The following is a 19,912-nucleotide window of genomic DNA, read 5'->3' as shown; positions in this document are numbered from 1 at the left end:
CGTAGCGAACAGGCTCTTAGTAAGCGGAAGGTCGGTAGTTCAATCCTGCCTGGGGGCAAATTCCTTGCAATCGCTTCACGATGGCGCGTGCTGGTGCCGTTCGTGAGCGAGGCGTGCGTCACGCCGTCTTTGCTTCGTTTTGCTCGCCTCCACGTCTCCCTTCTCTCCGCTTATCTTAGGCCGGCACCTGGATTGCCGCAGCCACCACTGCCTCCTCATAGCACTGGCTACAGCATACCCGCCTCAGCGTCCAAAAACCCGTCTGTGTGGACGACCGCGCTTCTTGCTTTGTCGCTTTGTTCTCGGTGATCCTTGAAAGCCGCTCCGTTCCGGCACCGAGCCGCTGGGTCTTCCGGGCCGTCCGATTCCCGATTGGCCCGCAGCTCACGTTCGCTTGTTTGGCTGGATGACCGAAATGCCCAGTCTCCTTGGGGTTTGCTCTGACTGTCCAAAGCTGTATGATCCGTTTGCGGTTTGGTTCGTCGGTTGCATCGCGGAGTACACGTGTGCGGTGGGCGTGTGAGGCGGTTCGTTGTGCGAAAAGACCGCTTCGTGGGCTGCGTCTGCGACCGCAGCGAGAGGGTGTCCTGAGCTGGGTCGATCAGCGAGAGGTGGTGTATCTCGGCGGTGCGTGGTCGGCGGCGACTGGTAGTGCGTGAGAGGGTGTGTTGTGGTGCGTGGGAGGTGTGTGTGATGCGTTTCTGGTGGTGTGGTGTTTGGTTGTTGATTTGGAAGGTGGTGAAAAAGTGGTCGCTGCGTTCGGTTGTAAGAGCCCCTATAGCTCAGTGGTAGAGCACCCGCTTAGTAAGCGGAAGGTCGGTAGTTCAATCCTGCCTGGGGGCAAATTCCTTGCAATCGCTTCACGATGGCGCGTGCTGGTGCCGTTCGTGAGCGAGGCGTGCGTCACGCCGTCTTTGCTTCGTTTTGCTCGCCTCCATGTCTCCCTTCTCTCCGCTTATCTTAGGCCGGCACCTGGATTGCCGCAGCCACCACTGCCTCCTCATAGCACTGGCTACAGCATACCCGCCTCAGCGTCCAAATAACCGTCTGTGTGGACGACCGCGCTTCTTGCTTTGTCGCTTTGTTCTCGGTGATCCTTGAAAGCCGCTCCGTTCCGGCACCGAGCCGCTGGGTCTTCCGGGCCGTCCGATTCCCGATTGGCCCGCAGCTCACGTTCGCTTGTTTGGCTGGATGACCGAAATGCCCAGTCTCCTTGGGGTTTGCTCTGACTGTCCAAAGCTGTATGATCCGTTTGCGGTTTGGTTCGTCGGTTGCATCGCGGAGTACACGTGTGCGGTGGGCGTGTGAGGCGGTTCGTTGTGCGAAAAGACCGCTTCGTGGGCTGCGTCTGCGACCGCAGCGAGAGGGTGTCCTGAGCTGGGTCGATCAGCGAGAGGTGGTGTATCTCGGCGGTGCGTGGTCGGCGGCGACTGGTAGTGCGTGAGAGGGTGTGTTGTGGTGCGTGGGAGGTGTGTGTGATGCGTTTCTGGTGGTGTGGTGTTTGGTTGTTGATTTGGAAGGTGGTGAAAAAGTGGTCGCTGCGTTCGGTTGTAAGAGCCCCTATAGCTCAGTGGTAGAGCACCCGCTTAGTAAGCGGAAGGTCGGTAGTTCAATCCTGCCTGGGGGCAAATTCCTTGCAATCGCTTCACGATGGCGCGTGCTGGTGCCGTTCGTGAGCGAGGCGTGCGTCACGCCGTCTTTGCTTCGTTTTGCTCGCCTCCACGTCTCCCTTCTCTCCGCTTATTTTGGGCCGGCACCTGGATTGCCGCAGCCACCACTGCCTCCTCATAGCACTGGCTACAGCATACCCGCCTCAGCGTCCAAATAACCGTCTGTGTGGACGACCGCGCTTCTTGCTTTGTCGCTTTGTTCTCGGTGATCCTTGAAAGCCGCTCCGTTCCGGCACCGAGCCGCTGGGTCTTCCGGGTCGTCCGATTCCCGATTGGCCCGCAGCTCACGTTCGCTTGTTTGGCTGATGACCGAAATGCCCAGTCTCCTTGGGGTTTGCTCTGACTGTCCAAAGCTGTACGATCCGTTTGCGGTTTGGTTCGTCGGTTGCATCGCGGAGTACACGTGTGCGGTGGGCGTGTGAGGCGGTTCGTTGTGCGAAAAGACCGCTTCGTGGGCTGCGTCTGCGACCGCAGCGAGAGGGTGTCCTGAGCTGGGTCGATCAGCGAGAGGTGGTGTATCTCGGCGGTGCGTGGTCGGCGGCGACTGGTAGTGCGTGAGAGGGTGTGTTGTGGTGCGTGGGAGGTGTGTGTGATGCGTTTCTGGTGGTGTGGTGTTTGGTTGTTGATTTGGAAGGTGGTGAAAAAGTGGTCGCTGCGTTCGGTTGTAAGAGCCCCTATAGCTCAGTGGTAGAGCACCCGCTTAGTAAGCGGAAGGTCGGTAGTTCAATCCTGCCTGGGGGCAAATTCCTTGCAATCGCTTCACGATGGCGCGTGCTGGTGCCGTTCGTGAGCGAGGCGTGCGTCACGCCGTCTTTGCTTCGTTTTGCTCGCCTCCACGTCTCCCTTCTCTCCGCTTATTTTGGGCCGGCACCTGGATTGCCGCAGCCACCACTGCCTCCTCATAGCACTGGCTACAGCATACCCGCCTCAGCGTCCAAATAACCGTCTGTGTGGACGACCGCGCTTCTTGCTTTGTCGCTTTGTTCTCGGTGACCCTTGAAAGCCGCTCCGTTCCGGCACCGAGCCGCTGGGTCTTCCGGGTCGTCCGATTCCCGATTGGCCCGCAGCTCACGTTCGCTTGTTTGGCTGGATGACCGAAATGCCCAGTCTCCTTGGGGTTTGCTCTGACTGTCCAAAGCTGTATGATCCGTTTGCGGTTTGGTTCGTCGGTTGCATCGCGGAGTACACGTGTGCGGTGGGCGTGTGAGGCGGTTCGTTGTGCGAAAAGACCGCTTCGTGGGCTGCGTCTGCGACCGCAGCGAGAGGGTGTCCTGAGCTGGGTCGATCAGCGAGAGGTGGTGTATCTCGGCGATGCGTGGTCGGCGGCGACTGGTAGTGCGTGAGAGGGTGTGTTGTGGTGCGTGGGAGGTGTGTGTGATGCGTTTCTGGTGGTGTGGTGTTTGGTTGTTGATTTGGAAGGTGGTGAAAAAGTGGTCGCTGCGTTCGGTTGTAAGAGCCCCTATAGCTCAGTGGTAGAGCACCCGCTTAGTAAGCGGAAGGTCGGTAGTTCAATCCTGCCTGGGGGCAAATTCCTTGCAATCGCTTCACGATGGCGCGTGCTGGTGCCGTTCGTGAGCGAGGCGTGCGTCACGCCGTCTTTGCTTCGTTTTGCTCGCCTCCACGTCTCCCTTCTCTCCGCTTATCTTAGGCCGGCACCTGGATTGCCGCAGCCACCACTGCCTCCTCATAGCACTGGCTACAGCATACCCGCCTCAGCGTCCAAATAACCGTCTGTGTGGACGACCGCGCTTCTTGCTTTGTCGCTTTGTTCTCGGTGATCCTTGAAAGCCGCTCCGTTCCGGCACCGAGCCGCTGGGTCTTCCGGGTCGTCCGATTCCCGATTGGCCCGCAGCTCACGTTCGCTTGTTTGGCTGGATGACCGAAATGCCCAGTCTCCTTGGGGTTTGCTCTGACTGTCCAAAGCTGTATGATCCGTTTGCGGTTTGGTTCGTCGGTTGCATCGCGGAGTACACGTGTGCGGTGGGCGTGTGAGGCGGTTCGTTGTGCGAAAAGACCGCTTCGTGGGCTGCGTCTGCGACCGCAGCGAGAGGGTGTCCTGAGCTGGGTCGATCAGCGAGAGGTGGTGTATCTCGGCGATGCGTGGTCGGCGGCGACTGGTAGTGCGTGAGAGGGTGTGTTGTGGTGCGTGGGAGGTGTGTGTGATGCGTTTCTGGTGGTGTGGTGTTTGGTTGTTGATTTGGAAGGTGGTCGCTGCGTTCGGTTGTAAGAGCCCCTATAGCTCAGTGGTAGAGCACCCGCTTAGTAAGCGGAAGGTCGGTAGTTCAATCCTGCCTGGGGGCAAATTCCTTGCAATCGCTTCACGATGGCGCGTGCTGGTGCCGTTCGTGAGCGAGGCGTGCGTCACGCCGTCTTTGCTTCGTTTTGCTCGCCTCCACGTCTCCCTTCTCTCCGCTTATCTTAGGCCGGCACCTGGATTGCCGCAGCCACCACTGCCTCCTCATAGCACTGGCTACAGCATACCCGCCTCAGCGTCCAAATAACCGTCTGTGTGGACGACCGCGCTTCTTGCTTTGTCGCTTTGTTCTCGGTGATCCTTGAAAGCCGCTCCGTTCCGGCACCGAGCCGCTGGGTCTTCCGGGCCGTCCGATTCCCGATTGGCCCGCAGCTCACGTTCGCTTGTTTGGCTGGATGACCGAAATGCCCAGTCTCCTTGGGGTTTGCTCTGACTGTCCAAAGCTGTATGATCCGTTTGCGGTTTGGTTCGTCGGTTGCATCGCGGAGTACACGTGTGCGGTGGGCGTGTGAGGCGGTTCGTTGTGCGAAAAGACCGCTTCGTGGGCTGCGTCTGCGACCGCAGCGAGAGGGTGTCCTGAGCTGGGTCGATCAGCGAGAGGTGGTGTATCTCGGCGATGCGTGGTCGGCGGCGACTGGTAGTGCGTGAGAGGGTGTGTTGTGGTGCGTGGGAGGTGTGTGTGATGCGTTTCTGGTGGTGTGGTGTTTGGTTGTTGATTTGGAAGGTGGTGAAAAAGTGGTCGCTGCGTTCGGTTGTAAGAGCCCCTATAGCTCAGTGGTAGAGCACCCGCTTAGTAAGCGGAAGGTCGGTAGTTCAATCCTGCCTGGGGGCAAATTCCTTGCAATCGCTTCACGATGGCGCGTGCTGGTGCCGTTCGTGAGCGAGGCGTGCGTCACGCCGTCTTTGCTTCGTTTTGCTCGCCTCCACGTCTCCCTTCTCTCCGCTTATCTTAGGCCGGCACCTGGATTGCCGCAGCCACCACTGCCTCCTCATAGCACTGGCTACAGCATACCCGCCTCAGCGTCCAAATAACCGTCTGTGTGGACGACCGCGCTTCTTGGCTTGTCGCTTTGTTCTCGGTGATCCTTGAAAGCCGCTCCGTTCCGGCACCGAGCCGCTGGGTCTTCCGGGCCGTCCGATTCCCGATTGGCCCGCAGCTCACGTTCGCTTGTTTGGCTGGATGACCGAAATGCCCAGTCTCCTTGGGGTTTGCTCTGACTGTCCAAAGCTGTATGATCCGTTTGCGGTTTGGTTCGTCGGTTGCATCGCGGAGTGCACGTGTGCGGTGGGCGTGTGAGGCGGTTCGTTGTGCGAAAAGACCGCTTCGTGGGCTGCGTCTGCGACCGCAGCGAGAGGGTGTCCTGAGCTGGGTCGATCAGCGAGAGGTGGTGTATCTCGGCGATGCGTGGTCGGCGGCGACTGGTAGTGCGTGAGAGGGTGTGTTGTGGTGCGTGGGAGGTGTGTGTGATGCGTTTCTGGTGGTGTGGTGTTTGGTTGTTGATTTGGAAGGTGGTGAAAAAGTGGTCGCTGCGTTCGGTTGTAAGAGCCCCTATAGCTCAGTGGTAGAGCACCCGCTTAGTAAGCGGAAGGTCGGTAGTTCAATCCTGCCTGGGGGCAAATTCCTTGCAATCGCTTCACGATGGCGCGTGCTGGTGCCGTTCGTGAGCGAGGCGTGCGTCACGCCGTCTTTGCTTCGTTTTGCTCGCCTCCACGTCTCCCTTCTCTCCGCTTATCTTAGGCCGGCACCTGGATTGCCGCAGCCACCACTGCCTCCTCATAGCACTGGCTACAGCATACCCGCCTCAGCGTCCAAATAACCGTCTGTGTGGACGACCGCGCTTCTTGCTTTGTCGCTTTGTTCTCGGTGATCCTTGAAAGCCGCTCCGTTCCGGCACCGAGCCGCTGGGTCTTCCGGGCCGTCCGATTCCCGATTGGCCCGCAGCTCACGTTCGCTTGTTTGGCTGGATGACCGAAATGCCCAGTCTCCTTGGGGTTTGCTGTGACTGTCCAAAGCTGTATGATCCGTTTGCGGTTTGGTTCGTCGGTTGCATCGCCGAGTGCACGTGTGCGGTGGGCGTGTGAGGCGGTTCGTTGTGCGAAAAGACCGCTTCGTGGGCTGCGTCTGCGACCGCAGCGAGAGGGTGTCCTGAGCTGGGTCGATCAGCGAGAGGTGGTGTATCTCGGCGGTGCGTGGTCGGCGGCGACTGGTAGTGCGTGAGAGGGTGTGTTGTGGTGCGTGGGAGGTGTGTGTGATGCGTTTCTGGTGGTGTGGTGTTTGGTTGTTGATTTGGAAGGTGGTGAAAAAGTGGTCGCTGCGTTCGGTTGTAAGAGCCCCTATAGCTCAGTGGTAGAGCACCCGCTTAGTAAGCGGAAGGTCGGTAGTTCAATCCTGCCTGGGGGCAAATTCCTTGCAATCGCTTCACGATGGCGCGTGCTGGTGCCGTTCGTGAGCGAGGCGTGCGTCACGCCGTCTTTGCTTCGTTTTGCTCGCCTCCACGTCTCCCTTCTCTCCGCTTATTTTGGGCCGGCACCTGGATTGCCGCAGCCACCACTGCCTCCTCATAGCACTGGCTACAGCATACCCGCCTCAGCGTCCAAATAACCGTCTGTGTGGACGACCGCGCTTCTTGCTTTGTCGCTTTGTTCTCGGTGATCCTTGAAAGCCGCTCCGTTCCGGCACCGAGCCGCTGGGTCTTCCGGGCCGTCCGATTCCCGATTGGCCCGCAGCTCACGTTCGCTTGTTTGGCTGATGACCGAAATGCCCAGTCTCCTTGGGGTTTGCTGTGACTGTCCAAAGCTGTATGATCCGTTTGCGGTTTGGTTCGTCGGTTGCATCGCGGAGTACACGTGTGCGGTGGGCGTGTGAGGCGGTTCGTTGTGCGAAAAGACCGCTTCGTGGGCTGCGTCTGCGACCGCAGCGAGAGGGTGTCCTGAGCTGGGTCGATCAGCGAGAGGTGGTGTATCTCGGCGGTGCGTGGTCGGCGGCGACTGGTAGTGCGTGAGAGGGTGTGTTGTGGTGCGTGGGAGGTGTGTGTGATGCGTTTCTGGTGGTGTGGTGTTTGGTTGTTGATTTGGAAGGTGGTGAAAAAGTGGTCGCTGCGTTCGGTTGTAAGAGCCCCTATAGCTCAGTGGTAGAGCACCCGCTTAGTAAGCGGAAGGTCGGTAGTTCAATCCTGCCTGGGGGCAAATTCCTTGCAATCGCTTCACGATGGCGCGTGCTGGTGCCGTTCGTGAGCGAGGCGTGCGTCACGCCGTCTTTGCTTCGTTTTGCTCGCCTCCACGTCTCCCTTCTCTCCGCTTATTTTGGGCCGGCACCTGGATTGCCGCAGCCACCACTGCCTCCTCATAGCACTGGCTACAGCATACCCGCCTCAGCGTCCAAATAACCGTCTGTGTGGACGACCGCGCTTCTTGCTTTGTCGCTTTGTTCTCGGTGATCCTTGAAAGCCGCTCCGTTCCGGCACCGAGCCGCTGGGTCTTCCGGGTCGTCCGATTCCCGATTGGCCCGCAGCTCACGTTCGCTTGTTTGGCTGGATGACCGAAATGCCCAGTCTCCTTGGGGTTTGCTCTGACTGTCCAAAGCTGTATGATCCGTTTGCGGTTTGGTTCGTCGGTTGCATCGCGGAGTACACGTGTGCGGTGGGCGTGTGAGGCGGTTCGTTGTGCGAAAAGACCGCTTCGTGGGCTGCGTCTGCGACCGCAGCGAGAGGGTGTCCTGAGCTGGGTCGATCAGCGAGAGGTGGTGTATCTCGGCGATGCGTGGTCGGCGGCGACTGGTAGTGCGTGAGAGGGTGTGTTGTGGTGCCTGGGAGGTGTGTGTGATGCGTTTCTGGTGGTGTGGTGTTTGGTTGTTGATTTGGAAGGTGGTGAAAAAGTGGTCGCTGCGTTCGGTTGTAAGAGCCCCTATAGCTCAGTGGTAGAGCACCCGCTTAGTAAGCGGAAGGTCGGTAGTTCAATCCTGCCTGGGGGCAAATTCCTTGCAATCGCTTCACGATGGCGCGTGCTGGTGCCGTTCGTGAGCGAGGCGTGCGTCACGCCGTCTTTGCTTCGTTTTGCTCGCCTCCACGTCTCCCTTCTCTCCGCTTATCTTAGGCCGGCACCTGGATTGCCGCAGCCACCACTGCCTCCTCATAGCACTGGCTACAGCATACCCGCCTCAGCGTCCAAATAACCGTCTGTGTGGACGACCGCGCTTCTTGGCTTGTCGCTTTGTTCTCGGTGATCCTTGAAAGCCGCTCCGTTCCGGCACCGAGCCGCTGGGTCTTCCGGGCCGTCCGATTCCCGATTGGCCCGCAGCTCACGTTCGCTTGTTTGGCTGGATGACCGAAATGCCCAGTCTCCTTGGGGTTTGCTCTGACTGTCCAAAGCTGTATGATCCGTTTGCGGTTTGGTTCGTCGGTTGCATCGCGGAGTACACGTGTGCGGTGGGCGTGTGAGGCGGTTCGTTGTGCGAAAAGACCGCTTCGTGGGCTGCGTCTGCGACCGCAGCGAGAGGGTGTCCTGAGCTGGGTCGATCAGCGAGAGGTGGTGTATCTCGGCGATGCGTGGTCGGCGGCGACTGGTAGTGCGTGAGAGGGTGTGTTGTGGTGCGTGGGAGGTGTGTGTGATGCGTTTCTGGTGGTGTGGTGTTTGGTTGTTGATTTGGAAGGTGGTGAAAAAGTGGTCGCTGCGTTCGGTTGTAAGAGCCCCTATAGCTCAGTGGTAGAGCACCCGCTTAGTAAGCGGAAGGTCGGTAGTTCAATCCTGCCTGGGGGCAAATTCCTTGCAATCGCTTCACGATGGCGCGTGCTGGTGCCGTTCGTGAGCGAGGCGTGCGTCACGCCGTCTTTGTTTCGTTTTGCTCGCCTCCACGTCTCCCTTCTCTCCGCTTATCTTAGGCCGGCACCTGGATTGCCGCAGCCACCACTGCCTCCTCATAGCACTGGCTACAGCATACCCGCCTCAGCGTCCAATAACCGTCTGTGTGGACGACCGCGCTTCTTGCTTTGTCGCTTTGTTCTCGGTGATCCTTGAAAGCCGCTCCGTTCCGGCACCGAGCCGCTGGGTCTTCCGGGCCGTCCGATTCCCGATTGGCCCGCAGCTCACGTTCGCTTGTTTGGCTGGATGACCGAAATGCCCAGTCTCCTTGGGGTTTGCTCTGACTGTCCAAAGCTGTATGATCCGTTTGCGGTTTGGTTCGTCGGTTGCATCGCCGAGTGCACGTGTGCGGTGGGCGTGTGAGGCGGTTCGTTGTGCGAAAAGACCGCTTCGTGGGCTGCGTCTGCGACCGCAGCGAGAGGGTGTCCTGAGCTGGGTCGATCAGCGAGAGGTGGTGTATCTCGGCGGTGCGTGGTCGGCGGCGACTGGTAGTGCGTGAGAGGGTGTGTTGTGGTGCGTGGGAGGTGTGTGTGATGCGTTTCTGGTGGTGTGGTGTTTGGTTGTTGATTTGGAAGGTGGTGAAAAAGTGGTCGCTGCGTTCGGTTGTAAGAGCCCCTATAGCTCAGTGGTAGAGCACCCGCTTAGTAAGCGGAAGGTCGGTAGTTCAATCCTGCCTGGGGGCAAATTCCTTGCAATCGCTTCACGATGGCGCGTGCTGGTGCCGTTCGTGAGCGAGGCGTGCGTCACGCCGTCTTTGCTTCGTTTTGCTCGCCTCCACGTCTCCCTTCTCTCCGCTTATCTTAGGCCGGCACCTGGATTGCCGCAGCCACCACTGCCTCCTCATAGCACTGGCTACAGCATACCCGCCTCAGCGTCCAAATAACCGTCTGTGTGGACGACCGCGCTTCTTGCTTTGTCGCTTTGTTCTCGGTGATCCTTGAAAGCCGCTCCGTTCCGGCACCGAGCCGCTGGGTCTTCCGGGCCGTCCGATTCCCGATTGGCCCGCAGCTCACGTTCGCTTGTTTGGCTGATGACCGAAATGCCCAGTCTCCTTGGGGTTTGCTCTGACTGTCCAAAGCTGTACGATCCGTTTGCGGTTTGGTTCGTCGGTTGCATCGCGGAGTACACGTGTGCGGTGGGCGTGTGAGGCGGTTCGTTGTGCGAAAAGACCGCTTCGTGGGCTGCGTCTGCGACCGCAGCGAGAGGGTGTCCTGAGCTGGGTCGATCAGCGAGAGGTGGTGTATCTCGGCGGTGCGTGGTCGGCGGCGACTGGTAGTGCGTGAGAGGGTGTGTTGTGGTGCGTGGGAGGTGTGTGTGATGCGTTTCTGGTGGTGTGGTGTTTGGTTGTTGATTTGGAAGGTGGTGAAAAAGTGGTCGCTGCGTTCGGTTGTAAGAGCCCCTATAGCTCAGTGGTAGAGCACCCGCTTAGTAAGCGGAAGGTCGGTAGTTCAATCCTGCCTGGGGGCAAATTCCTTGCAATCGCTTCACGATGGCGCGTGCTGGTGCCGTTCGTGAGCGAGGCGTGCGTCACGCCGTCTTTGCTTCGTTTTGCTCGCCTCCACGTCTCCCTTCTCTCCGCTTATTTTGGGCCGGCACCTGGATTGCCGCAGCCACCACTGCCTCCTCATAGCACTGGCTACAGCATACCCGCCTCAGCGTCCAAATAACCGTCTGTGTGGACGACCGCGCTTCTTGCTTTGTCGCTTTGTTCTCGGTGACCCTTGAAAGCCGCTCCGTTCCGGCACCGAGCCGCTGGGTCTTCCGGGTCGTCCGATTCCCGATTGGCCCGCAGCTCACGTTCGCTTGTTTGGCTGGATGACCGAAATGCCCAGTCTCCTTGGGGTTTGCTGTGACTGTCCAAAGCTGTATGATCCGTTTGCGGTTTGGTTCGTCGGTTGCATCGCGGAGTACACGTGTGCGGTGGGCGTGTGAGGCGGTTCGTTGTGCGAAAAGACCGCTTCGTGGGCTGCGTCTGCGACCGCAGCGAGAGGGTGTCCTGAGCTGGGTCGATCAGCGAGAGGTGGTGTATCTCGGCGGTGCGTGGTCGGCGGCGACTGGTAGTGCGTGAGAGGGTGTGTTGTGGTGCGTGGGAGGTGTGTGTGATGCGTTTCTGGTGGTGTGGTGTTTGGTTGTTGATTTGGAAGGTGGTGAAAAAGTGGTCGCTGCGTTCGGTTGTAAGAGCCCCTATAGCTCAGTGGTAGAGCACCCGCTTAGTAAGCGGAAGGTCGGTAGTTCAATCCTGCCTGGGGGCAAATTCCTTGCAATCGCTTCACGATGGCGCGTGCTGGTGCCGTTCGTGAGCGAGGCGTGCGTCACGCCGTCTTTGCTTCGTTTTGCTCGCCTCCACGTCTCCCTTCTCTCCGCTTATTTTGGGCCGGCACCTGGATTGCCGCAGCCACCACTGCCTCCTCATAGCACTGGCTACAGCATACCCGCCTCAGCGTCCAAATAACCGTCTGTGTGGACGACCGCGCTTCTTGCTTTGTCGCTTTGTTCTCGGTGACCCTTGAAAGCCGCTCCGTTCCGGCACCGAGCCGCTGGGTCTTCCGGGTCGTCCGATTCCCGATTGGCCCGCAGCTCACGTTCGCTTGTTTGGCTGGATGACCGAAATGCCCAGTCTCCTTGGGGTTTGCTGTGACTGTCCAAAGCTGTATGATCCGTTTGCGGTTTGGTTCGTCGGTTGCATCGCGGAGTACACGTGTGCGGTGGGCGTGTGAGGCGGTTCGTTGTGCGAAAAGACCGCTTCGTGGGCTGCGTCTGCGACCGCAGCGAGAGGGTGTCCTGAGCTGGGTCGATCAGCGAGAGGTGGTGTATCTCGGCGGTGCGTGGTCGGCGGCGACTGGTAGTGCGTGAGAGGGTGTGTTGTGGTGCGTGGGAGGTGTGTGTGATGCGTTTCTGGTGGTGTGGTGTTTGGTTGTTGATTTGGAAGGTGGTGAAAAAGTGGTCGCTGCGTTCGGTTGTAAGAGCCCCTATAGCTCAGTGGTAGAGCACCCGCTTAGTAAGCGGAAGGTCGGTAGTTCAATCCTGCCTGGGGGCAAATTCCTTGCAATCGCTTCACGATGGCGCGTGCTGGTGCCGTTCGTGAGCGAGGCGTGCGTCACGCCGTCTTTGCTTCGTTTTGCTCGCCTCCACGTCTCCCTTCTCTCCGCTTATTTTGGGCCGGCACCTGGATTGCCGCAGCCACCACTGCCTCCTCATAGCACTGGCTACAGCATACCCGCCTCAGCGTCCAAATAACCGTCTGTGTGGACGACCGCGCTTCTTGCTTTGTCGCTTTGTTCTCGGTGATCCTTGAAAGCCGCTCCGTTCCGGCACCGAGCCGCTGGGTCTTCCGGGCCGTCCGATTCCCGATTGGCCCGCAGCTCACGTTCGCTTGTTTGGCTGATGACCGAAATGCCCAGTCTCCTTGGGGTTTGCTGTGACTGTCCAAAGCTGTATGATCCGTTTGCGGTTTGGTTCGTCGGTTGCATCGCGGAGTACACGTGTGCGGTGGGCGTGTGAGGCGGTTCGTTGTGCGAAAAGACCGCTTCGTGGGCTGCGTCTGCGACCGCAGCGAGAGGGTGTCCTGAGCTGGGTCGATCAGCGAGAGGTGGTGTATCTCGGCGGTGCGTGGTCGGCGGCGACTGGTAGTGCGTGAGAGGGTGTGTTGTGGTGCGTGGGAGGTGTGTGTGATGCGTTTCTGGTGGTGTGGTGTTTGGTTGTTGATTTGGAAGGTGGTGAAAAAGTGGTCGCTGCGTTCGGTTGTAAGAGCCCCTATAGCTCAGTGGTAGAGCACCCGCTTAGTAAGCGGAAGGTCGGTAGTTCAATCCTGCCTGGGGGCAAATTCCTTGCAATCGCTTCACGATGGCGCGTGCTGGTGCCGTTCGTGAGCGAGGCGTGCGTCACGCCGTCTTTGCTTCGTTTTGCTCGCCTCCACGTCTCCCTTCTCTCCGCTTATCTTAGGCCGGCACCTGGATTGCCGCAGCCACCACTGCCTCCTCATAGCACTGGCTACAGCATACCCGCCTCAGCGTCCAAATAACCGTCTGTGTGGACGACCGCGCTTCTTGCTTTGTCGCTTTGTTCTCGGTGATCCTTGAAAGCCGCTCCGTTCCGGCACCGAGCCGCTGGGTCTTCCGGGCCGTCCGATTCCCGATTGGCCCGCAGCTCACGTTCGCTTGTTTGGCTGGATGACCGAAATGCCCAGTCTCCTTGGGGTTTGCTCTGACTGTCCAAAGCTGTATGATCCGTTTGCGGTTTGGTTCGTCGGTTGCATCGCGGAGTACACGTGTGCGGTGGGCGTGTGAGGCGGTTCGTTGTGCGAAAAGACCGCTTCGTGGGCTGCGTCTGCGACCGCAGCGAGAGGGTGTCCTGAGCTGGGTCGATCAGCGAGAGGTGGTGTATCTCGGCGGTGCGTGGTCGGCGGCGACTGGTAGTGCGTGAGAGGGTGTGTTGTGGTGCGTGGGAGGTGTGTGTGATGCGTTTCTGGTGGTGTGGTGTTTGGTTGTTGATTTGGAAGGTGGTGAAAAAGTGGTCGCTGCGTTCGGTTGTAAGAGCCCCTATAGCTCAGTGGTAGAGCACCCGCTTAGAGCCTGTTCGCGTTGTACTAGAGATGGAGATGGTGCTTGATCTCCACCTACAGCTCGTTCCCTATGTATCCATCTCCAGACAAATTTTAAGCCAATCACAGGACAAATATGGGATGGCTCTCCTCCCCACTTGAGAAAATGCCGACTCGCCTCACCAGTGCGGCCACGCGTGCGGCACATGCCGCTGCTCAAGGCTCTTCGGTTCCTGCGCCCCCCGACCGTCATGACGAAACGCCAGCGTCCGAGCCCCTCGTCTCGCTGACACCATCTGCCGGTGATGAAGGTCTGCTGCTAGAAGGCGCCGAGACTGCGTCCACATTTGTTCCGCTAGCTCAAGTATCAGTGGCGATGTCTGCTACGCCAGAGCCTACTCCATCTCGCATGCTCGAGCGTCTGCAAGCCTCGGCCGCACCGCAAGCAGCACAGGGCCGAGGCAAGTCTCGTCTGAAAGGAGCTTCTAACGTCTACCTCCGTAGTGATCTCCATGACGTAGCTTCTAGCCATGCCCATTGCAGCTCCCACCTCGCGATATCCACCCGCTGAGCCCAGGAAATACAGCGCCACTGCCACCTTCTTTTCGTAGGAATGCTTCTTGGCCTTAGCTTGTGCAAAAGCGACCCCATGCTCTTGTAGAAAGCTAGCTGTACGGAAGAAGGTGGATCTCGTACAGCGCAGATTGGTCTCGAACCAGCTTGAATAGGCTGATGATTGAAGCATCGACTCGAAGCGCAGAGTGGTGACGGTAAAACGGTTCTTCTTGCCAGCAGGAGGTCCTGGTTCGCAACTTTCTGCATACAAAGCCACAGCCTGTGCCACGGCGGAGCACGCAGCGAGGACAATTGCATCTTCGTCTCCCATGTTGTGCCTGGCCCTGCAAATCTCTAGGTAGATCCGCCCCTCTCCACCTCAAAGAGCTGGAGACGAATTCACAGTGCCATCTCTAGTTGTCTTGTTGTGTGCTACCTACTTTTGACCAATCCGGTCACACTTTTGGTTTTCGTCTCCATCTCCAGCTACGTAGCGAACAGGCTCTTAGTAAGCGGAAGGTCGGTAGTTCAATCCTGCCTGGGGGCAAATTCCTTGCAATCGCTTCACGATGGCGCGTGCTGGTGCCGTTCGTGAGCGAGGCGTGCGTCACGCCGTCTTTGCTTCGTTTTGCTCGCCTCCACGTCTCCCTTCTCTCCGCTTATTTTGGGCCGGCACCTGGATTGCCGCAGCCACCACTGCCTCCTCATAGCACTGGCTACAGCATACCCGCCTCAGCGTCCAAATAACCGTCTGTGTGGACGACCGCGCTTCTTGCTTTGTCGCTTTGTTCTCGGTGATCCTTGAAAGCCGCTCCGTTCCGGCACCGAGCCGCTGGGTCTTCCGGGTCGTCCGATTCCCGATTGGCCCGCAGCTCACGTTCGCTTGTTTGGCTGATGACCGAAATGCCCAGTCTCCTTGGGGTTTGCTCTGACTGTCCAAAGCCGTATGATCCGTTTGCGGTTTGGTTCGTCGGTTGCATCGCGGAGTACACGTGTGCGGTGGGCGTGTGAGGCGGTTCGTTGTGCGAAAAGACCGCTTCGTGGGCTGCGTCTGCGACCGCAGCGAGAGGGTGTCCTGAGCTGGGTCGATCAGCGAGAGGTGGTGTATCTCGGCGGTGCGTGGTCGGCGGCGACTGGTAGTGCGTGAGAGGGTGTGTTGTGGTGCGTGGGAGGTGTGTGTGATGCGTTTCTGGTGGTGTGGTGTTTGGTTGTTGATTTGGAAGGTGGTGAAAAAGTGGTCGCTGCGTTCGGTTGTAAGAGCCCCTATAGCTCAGTGGTAGAGCACCCGCTTAGTAAGCGGAAGGTCTGTAGTTCAATCCTGCCTGGGGGCAAATTCCTTGCAATCGCTTCACGATGGCGCGTGCTGGTGCCGTTCGTGAGCGAGGCGTGCGTCACGCCGTCTTTGCTTCGTTTTGCTTGTCTAACGTTGTTGTTGGCAGTGCGCTATCCCTCATCGTGTCCTAGCGACCTCGTTAGCGTCACAACTGTACCTGAGTGAGTACCCTTATATACAGATTTTGGAATCCAATTAAGTTACATATGCTAGTGGATAATGTGTGGACATTCTGACCCCGTTTCACGAACATGAAACAACATGTTACGGTAAAATGAAAACGTATGAATACGGATCCGGTTCGTGCCGATCCCGAACATGTACTTGAAGCACGGTGCCTAGGAGAGTGATGCAGACTAACCGGAAACTTGAGTTAGCGATTGCTTGGTCAGTCCCTGGGTTTGCTTTTATATCCTGCAAAAGCTGATCGACGGTTTGACCCTACTGAAACATGCGTTGTCAGGGATTCGCCAGGACGCGTCAGCAGGCAACCGAGCTTGGATTGTCGCCACGTGCAACTGCGAGGTTGGCTCACTCTGAAAATTGTGCTCGGCCAGAAATGCAGCTACACGAGGAGCTGGCACTTGGATTCTGCTCTCCGTTGCCCTTCGCATCGTAGCTACCGTGGTTTTCTGTTCTTGGGACATACACAACTAGCAACAAAACAAATACAGAGGGCCCTTTAGGTGGAGACGAGCCAAGTTCCAAGTTCTGGAGATCCGACTTTCGAATTTTCTTCGTCCAGCTCGAGAAATTCACGAGACGCATGCTTGCAAAACTTCAGGAAACTCTGAAGCTGAAGTTGGATTGGCCGTCGCTGTGGGGCTTCCGAATAAATTTGATCGCAGCTTGAGCCTTGAGGAGTCAAAAGCCACGCTCAACCTCAAACGGAAAGTCGATTGAGTTTGTCTTGTTGCGGCAAGAGGTGAGGGGCTCGCCTTTCGAGACTATTAGTCGGTAAGTAAGAACCGCGCGAAATTTTAGAATAAGATGAGGTTATGGAAGAGAAAATCACCAAATATTTAAATATGTCGCTACAACTGGTAAAAAAGATTGGATTTACCCAGGCTTGTGCAAAAGTATCTTGATTTTTGTACTAAATTCATGATACACCATTTTAGAATAAGGTGGGGGACCTAGCAAACCGAGAACGTTTGTGCCCAGGCAATAATCCCATTTGCCTTCCGCCTAACGCCATCGGTCCCCAACTTCCGGGTGGGTTATTAACCCGGCCAAGTTCTGGTCTGACTGGTTCACATGCATCTTCCCTATGAGGGAGATGGTTCGCGCCGACCCACATACTCAACGATGTCTCGGAACTGACGAAGGCCTTGCACGCGGCACTTACCTCAAGCACCAAGCTCCCTGCAGGCTCCAACTGTCGGGATATGTTGGCGCGCAGACATCACGGATCATTGTCATCCGTACAACTCATAAAATAAAAAAAAATTCTTCTGTACTTAGGTTTTTGGGAGTCACAGTGGACGCTTCGCTCTCCACCGATGAATGCCGGAACATTATAAAGGGGTAGCGTTGTGTATCGCTTCAATCACCAGCCAAAGTACCTGATAGGACATGGTTTTACTCTTACAAGCGGCACGATTAACGTCAATTTATTCTCCTACTCAAAATGGCAGCGGCGGCTGCAGAGTGCCGCCCCGTGTAACCCACCCGTCCATACCTAAGCGTGTGGTTACCTGTAGAGCTAAGTGCTGTCGGCACAGTTATATTCCTCAACGATTGATGCGAAAAGCGATGATTATCAAGTAGAAGAAGAAGATGTTGGTTGATTGATGACTAATTGAGTCGCAGATGATCTCTAATCAGTGGTCTAGATCGAAGAAGAAGAGCGAAACCACTATTTCTCTGTCCCACGAAAGTCGAAATTGCGCTTTATCCTTGGTTCTACCTCAGCGTTTTGACCATAAGAGACCTGATCATAGAGCTTAGAGGCAGGCGCTAACGCCTGATTTTTTCTGCTTATTATCTGTGAGAACTGAAGGAGACACAACGCTTAGTAATTTTAGTCCTCCGTAGTTTTGTTTTCGTAATTCTATAAAAAAACCCATCGAAATTTTAGGATGGGTTGCTATTGCCAATGTTAGCTTGGTGGACCAATTACAGCCTGTGGAAAGGCCTGATAAGCGAGATATCTCGCTTCAAAGTCTACGAGGTTTTCTAATCAAGTGTGCTATCAGTGGACAAAAATCGAATTTTGCCCTAACCAACGTCAAATGACCAATGGGATTCGTTGTGTGGTATACTTTCGTGGGACAGAGAAGTATAGAAATAGTGACAAAATAGAAACCACAGGTGGAGAGGATCAGCAACGAAGCACCTTCGTATAAAAATGGAATTTTCTTCAAGCTTACCAATAAACAATTTGTGCGAAGCTGTGACAATGTTTACTGTGCTCTTCTGACCTAACATGATTTGAGATTTGAGGTTGAACAATTATTACCTCGTTACACTGGTATCATGATACGTTCTCCCAAGTGGATGGTTATATCAAATGGATGAATTAGTTTGTTCAGGAGTACACTAATCCAAATTTAAGACCAGGATTATACCATAAATGCCAGAGTGTGCTGAACTAGGCTGCAATGCCCGGACGATTTCTAATCCATTAGAAGTGTTCGACTCCAATTTTGTTTGTGGTAACCACAGCTCCGTTCTGCGTCGCGTTGACAAGAGCATACACTGTAACAAGGGTTACATAAGGTTAGTAAAGTTTAACCTGGAGTACAAAATACAATCGCAACAAGGTTCGAGCTAGCAACAGCTGCATTGCATAGATGAGTGTAGTAGAGCAATAGCAACCAAGCAAGTTGAGCCAGTCTCGCCTCGCATACTGTGGCTGTATCCGCGTTGTCATCCGGACCCGATCATAAACTAATATTTCTATAACCTCGGACCCCTGCGACATATTCAAAATATGAGAAAATGTCGACTTACATAGTAACTCGGCCATCCTCTATTATAGATTAAATCTACCCCTGATTGCGATATAACTTGACCATCAGATTACTATCGTAGGACAGCACGCAGGTGAATCTAAATGCAGGTCATCTAGCACAGATTACCCAATCACAATTACTTCGAGCTTATCCTGCTGTAGTAGCGCGCAGCGCGAGCGTCATGCCTTAGTCACATTGAAGCTGCCGCTTGTCGTGACTTCATCTTCTCCGCTATTGACTCAGGCTTTTCTCAGAGATGAATAGGGCATGTGCATGTAGTGTAACATATACACACCCCAGTCCAACGAATTAGATTGGAGGGGGTTTGTCTTGTACGATAACCGTGTTGGTTCCACACAGCATGCTTTTACATAAAGCATAGAGAAACCTAACGGGGGGACGCTGGCGATAAGCAAAAAAAAACTTCTTCATCAGCGAAATCGTGACGGCGGCGGAAGCTACTCTCTTCGGTGAAATGGCCCTGGAGGACGACGGATCCTTTGTGGCGAATGCAATCCATTTCCCATTTATAAAAGAAAGGTGCTATGATGACCAAGTGCTCGCTTCATGCCGAGTAAGAGTACATCTGCATCGTGGGTTTCAAGAAGAATCCCTTTGAACAGAGTATACCACGGCGTCTTGTCATGGAGGACGCGGGGTAGGGGTACGTAGAGTGCAAGGCGGTTGTTACTCATATCTACGACATCGTGTGTGACTTCTACAAATTGAAGTTCTTCAATTGTTGCCGGCACGCACCATTGAGTCGCATCATGACCCGATCAAGCTCGACAGCGCTTTTTGTGCTCACTGAGGTACCCGGCTGCCCAAAAAGGGTCGCATAGATATGCTATGTTTTTTTGCGTTCTGATTTAGATATATACTATTGGCAACGGATTTTTATTGATATGACGTCCCTATGTCGATGGCACTCGACATGGTCAAGGTACATAAAATGACAAACACCTAGTACTTTCTCGACGGATGAATGCACTACGCTACTCAGATTCACTACATTACCCCATGATTTACCGGACTGAGCTCCTCCATGGACAGTAGGGTAATGGCATTACTGGTGAATCTTCATCATTCCATCTCTTTACCACCTCGATCATCAAAATGTCACCACAGGCAGTCCATCAAAGCTCTAGCTGATGGGCCACTGTTGACCTTAGTTAATAACCCTTTAATTGGCGCCTTTCGCATTGCATACAGTCATAGCCACCACTCTATGGGATTTAACCAAAGCCAACCGTATAACCTTGCTATCATTGTAATGATGCTAGTTTTGATGACGGTACCAACCGATGTGTCATTCAAAGTATTTGGTCTGTTTATCAAATGCAGCCATTTGTGCCAGTGCGAGTCGACTCCCCCAACTCTTTTAATGCTAATTCCCGGTTTTGATCTAATCACCTTAATCGCTTATTCGATTACCAACTTCGTCAGATTCATCAACTTTGAATTGTACGTACTATGACCGGTTTATGTTAATTTAGTATCGACGGACCTCCATTGACAGAAATCTGTTCACCATTGTGCGCTGCGTTCACGGTAATGATCTCCGCCATCCTTACGCAGTAAGAACAGCCTCTCAAAGAGCTGCGAGTCTGCTCGTCCTAAACAAATACTCCGTGTAGATGATCTCCACGTGCACCAGAACGTTACTCTACAACCGGAGATATGCGCTCGAAAGCCCCAATTGCTCCTAGTACTATAGCAGTTTAGCTTTGATGAATAAATATAGTT

General features: G+C 55.7%; 17 non-coding genes across 17 annotated transcripts; all 17 read left to right on the top strand.

Annotated features, from left to right (window-relative positions):
• Positions 1-771: 771 nt before the first annotated feature.
• PHYSODRAFT_t1229 lies at positions 772-843 on the top strand. Its single transcript has one exon. It is a non-coding gene; the product is annotated as a tRNA-Thr (tRNA).
• Positions 844-1,556: 713 nt separating this feature from the next.
• On the top strand, positions 1,557-1,628 carry PHYSODRAFT_t1230. Its single transcript has one exon. It is a non-coding gene; the product is annotated as a tRNA-Thr (tRNA).
• Positions 1,629-2,340: 712 nt separating this feature from the next.
• PHYSODRAFT_t1231 lies at positions 2,341-2,412 on the top strand. The gene has a single exon. It is a non-coding gene; the product is annotated as a tRNA-Thr (tRNA).
• A 713-nt stretch (positions 2,413-3,125) lies between these two features.
• PHYSODRAFT_t1232 lies at positions 3,126-3,197 on the top strand. The gene has a single exon. It is a non-coding gene; the product is annotated as a tRNA-Thr (tRNA).
• Positions 3,198-3,899: 702 nt separating this feature from the next.
• Positions 3,900-3,971, top strand: PHYSODRAFT_t1233. The gene has a single exon. It is a non-coding gene; the product is annotated as a tRNA-Thr (tRNA).
• Positions 3,972-4,684: 713 nt separating this feature from the next.
• PHYSODRAFT_t1234 lies at positions 4,685-4,756 on the top strand. The gene has a single exon. It is a non-coding gene; the product is annotated as a tRNA-Thr (tRNA).
• A 713-nt stretch (positions 4,757-5,469) lies between these two features.
• PHYSODRAFT_t1235 lies at positions 5,470-5,541 on the top strand. The gene has a single exon. It is a non-coding gene; the product is annotated as a tRNA-Thr (tRNA).
• Positions 5,542-6,254: 713 nt separating this feature from the next.
• On the top strand, positions 6,255-6,326 carry PHYSODRAFT_t1236. Its single transcript has one exon. It is a non-coding gene; the product is annotated as a tRNA-Thr (tRNA).
• Positions 6,327-7,038: 712 nt separating this feature from the next.
• Positions 7,039-7,110, top strand: PHYSODRAFT_t1237. Its single transcript has one exon. It is a non-coding gene; the product is annotated as a tRNA-Thr (tRNA).
• A 713-nt stretch (positions 7,111-7,823) lies between these two features.
• PHYSODRAFT_t1238 lies at positions 7,824-7,895 on the top strand. Its single transcript has one exon. It is a non-coding gene; the product is annotated as a tRNA-Thr (tRNA).
• Positions 7,896-8,608: 713 nt separating this feature from the next.
• On the top strand, positions 8,609-8,680 carry PHYSODRAFT_t1239. The gene has a single exon. It is a non-coding gene; the product is annotated as a tRNA-Thr (tRNA).
• Positions 8,681-9,392: 712 nt separating this feature from the next.
• Positions 9,393-9,464, top strand: PHYSODRAFT_t1240. The gene has a single exon. It is a non-coding gene; the product is annotated as a tRNA-Thr (tRNA).
• Positions 9,465-10,176: 712 nt separating this feature from the next.
• On the top strand, positions 10,177-10,248 carry PHYSODRAFT_t1241. Its single transcript has one exon. It is a non-coding gene; the product is annotated as a tRNA-Thr (tRNA).
• Positions 10,249-10,961: 713 nt separating this feature from the next.
• On the top strand, positions 10,962-11,033 carry PHYSODRAFT_t1242. Its single transcript has one exon. It is a non-coding gene; the product is annotated as a tRNA-Thr (tRNA).
• Positions 11,034-11,746: 713 nt separating this feature from the next.
• PHYSODRAFT_t1243 lies at positions 11,747-11,818 on the top strand. Its single transcript has one exon. It is a non-coding gene; the product is annotated as a tRNA-Thr (tRNA).
• A 712-nt stretch (positions 11,819-12,530) lies between these two features.
• Positions 12,531-12,602, top strand: PHYSODRAFT_t1244. Its single transcript has one exon. It is a non-coding gene; the product is annotated as a tRNA-Thr (tRNA).
• Positions 12,603-15,135: 2,533 nt separating this feature from the next.
• Positions 15,136-15,207, top strand: PHYSODRAFT_t1245. Its single transcript has one exon. It is a non-coding gene; the product is annotated as a tRNA-Thr (tRNA).
• The last annotated feature ends 4,705 nt before the right edge of the window (positions 15,208-19,912 follow it).

Source organism: Phytophthora sojae, assembly GCF_000149755.1.
Source record: "Phytophthora sojae unplaced genomic scaffold PHYSOscaffold_6, whole genome shotgun sequence".
NCBI lineage: Eukaryota > Oomycota > Peronosporomycetes > Peronosporales > Peronosporaceae > Phytophthora > Phytophthora sojae.
This window is presented reverse-complemented; position numbering and strand designations above follow the sequence as displayed.